At 44.7% G+C, this 3,236-nt stretch overlaps 1 pseudogene; it reads left to right on the top strand.

Annotated features, from left to right (window-relative positions):
• The first annotated feature begins 744 nt into the window (after nucleotides 1–744).
• On the top strand, nucleotides 745–1,011 carry LOC123825585 (annotated as a pseudogene).
• Nucleotides 1,012–3,236: the final 2,225 nt, after the last annotated feature.

Raw genomic sequence — 3,236 nt, 5'->3', positions numbered from 1 at the left:
GTCCAATGGTGGCCTCTGGACCTCTGCACATGTGGTACTTGCTCTCTGCTTGGCTTCGTTTTCTGCTTGCTCTGCTTTTTGGGTTTCCACCTGTGCTCCAGCATTCATCAAGAATCATTTTTTTCTGAGAAATAATAAACATTGGAGTCCCTCTTTAGGCTGTGATCCTTCATGTGCATTATTTCTAAGCCTTAAAACAATCACTATGAAATACGGAATAGTAGCCCCATTTCAAAAATGAGAAGACTGAGTGAAGCTCAGGTGAAAGGACTTACCCAAGTCCATGTAGCTGAGGGGATCACATAGCTTGTCTAACTTCTGAGTCTGTCCTCTGTTCACTCTTCCCTGTTGACTCTTCTGTCCTCTCTGTGCAAAATGACGTATTGCTTGTCCAGGTCCACAGGATGCCCCTACTGTGCCTCTACTGCAGTGTTTATCCCACGGTATGCCCATTCCCTCTACTGTCCCCACCAGACTGAGCTCCTTCAGGCCCCTTTCTGGTCCAGCACCCAGCACAGGGCTTGGCACAGACTCAGTCCTGATAAGCCTTTATGCAACAGCAAAAGAATCCTAGAATCTAGAGTCATAAAAACCTGCTCTTTTTACATTTGGTAGAATCTTAAAAGCTTTGTATGTTTGAGCCATGCAATTTAAAAGTTGCCCAGGCTTTATTCCAGAAGTAGCTTGTTGATGTAGTGTGTAAGTTAGCATGGTCTTTCGTCAGCTTCCAGTACGGTGTACCGTGGCCAGGGCCAACAAATGCAGAAGGTGATGGTGCAGCCCATCAACCTTATCTTCAGATACTTGCAAAATAGATCTCAGATTCAGGTGTGGCTTTATGAGTGAGTGAATATGTGGGTAGAGGGCTGTATCATTGGTTTTAATGAATACATGAACCTTGTATTAGAGGATGCAGAAGAGATTCATTTTTAAACAAAGTCAAGAAAACAACCAGGTCAGATCATGATAAAAGGTGATAATATTAGTCTCCTCCAATGTGTCTCCAATTAGAAATGACTAACAAAGTGTAAAGTGTTGAGAAGCAATACAGTTTGTATTTTTTAGGTGTTCTTTGTTGCAGGTAGTCCTTGAACATTTATTCATATTGTTTTGATTACCCTTTTGTTATTACCAGATGGCAATAAATACTATGTGATTGTTTTTATTTAAAAAAAAAGAGAGATTGCCCAATTCAACCCCTACACAGAGCAGAGATCCTGTCGGCCACGTGGCCATCGACTGCATCAGGTGAATGCTTCTTTGGTGGGGCAGCCTTGGCTTTCAGCAAAACCAATGTAACACATTTCAACTGGACCTTTGGGGCTGCAGGAAATTGTACTTGGGGGAATATGTGTCATGACTAGGAGGAGAAGGAGGGCTTCTCACACCTGGCTCCCTGGGGGTGAGGGAGCTGAGGACATGTCACAGTGGTGACACGTCACCACCCAGGATCCCTCCTTTTGGGCTGAGCTTGCTCCTGGTGTCGACCCCAGTCACATTCCTGCTGCACCCATTTGGACCAAGACATGGAAGACATGGTTTTCACCTGACATTGCCTCAGAGCAAGTGGTAAACTTTGGTGTGATGTTGCAGGGAGGCAAGAGACAAGGCACCGGGGACATGCAGCCCTTCCCCTCTGGGACTGGAAGCCTCACTCTTGCAGTGGTTTCAGGCTGGAACTCAATGGGGACAACTTACACCTTTTGATAGGTGGCTGTGCTCTGTGCAAACATTGTAGACTCAGAATCAGAAGGACATGAGATTTCTGGAGACTCTATTTTATTCTAAAAAGCTGTGTGAAGGATCTGCTACAAGCCCAACCCCATGATACGTGCTGGTGGATGATGAATAATAATGACAACAACTTTCATTTTTTTGAGTTTACTATGTTCCAGGCATTCTGCTAAGCACTTAACATTCATAATGTCATTTAATATTCTGAGTGAGCCCCACTCATTCAGATGTCTGTGTGTTTGTCCCACCTTACGGAGGAGAAAACAGAGGTTTGCAGAAATTACTCTGAAAGCCTATCCTGGTAATAACTAAGAAAACATAGATTGAACCCATGGCCATCTGACTCTTAGGCCCAAATTCCAACCAACATCTTAAAAGTCCCAATGTTGGTTGGAGTATCTCTCCACACCATGCCCTTCTCCTTCTGGAAGAGTGAATAAAAACTTTATTCTGTACAAAAAGAAAAATAGTCACAATGTCCTCAAATATCAACAAATTGCTTGGAGGGATTATGTATATGGAAATTTATGCCTCCTCCAGATGTTCCAACAAACACACTTAGGAGGGCAGATATGCAATAATTGTAATGATAACAACTTCCTACTTTTTACAGAATGTTCTAGAATGTAGAAAGCACATTCAGAAGATTGTGTGAGAGTGGGTAAAGCAGGACACAAGAGGTGTCAGACCCATGCAGATTTGATTCCTAGACCCCTCTACCTCTTAGCTGTGTGACTTGGGAGGTCACAGCACCTCTCTGGGGTCTACATCCTTTGTCACTGGTGCACTCACCTCACTAAAAAGGGCAGAAGGTTGCCCAGGGCCCCTCAGGGTGGTAGAAGTAGAGCCCGTTCATTCCTAGAGACTGCCGGGGTGGCTTCCCCCTGGGAAAGTGGGGAATAGGAGCCTTGGGGAGCTGTAATGTCTCCCTTGGCCCCCTTTTCTGGGGGAAGTCTGAGAGCTCAGAGCTTTGACCCCTGGCAGCAAAGAACCTCCAGTCTTACCTCAGACCCATGATAAGTGCTGGACCAGAGCCAGAGCCAGTTAGTGCTAAGATGCTTCCTGGGTGTGACTCTCCACCCAACAAAAGTAACCCTTTGATTGCTGGAGCCAGATTGCTGGGGCCAGAAGGACTAGAGACTGCCAGGACATGGGGCAAGTCACTTAATCTCTTTGTGTCTCATGGCCTCCCCGTAAGATAGGAACAATGATGAGGTTGTTAAGGGTTACAAATGAAGTTATGAGATTCTAAATGGGTTAAGAATTGTGAAGTGCTTGGAACAGACCTGACACATAGTAGGTGCCTTTGTCATTATTAACGTTTCTGGGCCTCAGTTTCCCAGTCTGTGAAGTGGGGATGATATTGTTGGCCTTACAGGGTTGTAGCGAAGATTCACTGGAAGCATTCGTAATAATTGTAGTAACATCAATAGCCAGCATTTAGTGAACATCTTCTATGGGCCTGGCATTGTTCTATGAGCTTTACACAAATTATCTTGTTA

This window comes from Phyllostomus hastatus, unplaced genomic scaffold (assembly GCF_019186645.2).
Source record: "Phyllostomus hastatus isolate PE091 unplaced genomic scaffold, TTU_PhHast_1.1 phas_contig_64, whole genome shotgun sequence".
NCBI classification, from domain to species: Eukaryota; Metazoa; Chordata; class Mammalia; order Chiroptera; family Phyllostomidae; genus Phyllostomus; species Phyllostomus hastatus.
Note: the sequence above shows the minus strand (reverse complement) of the source record. Positions and strands in the feature narration are given on the sequence as shown.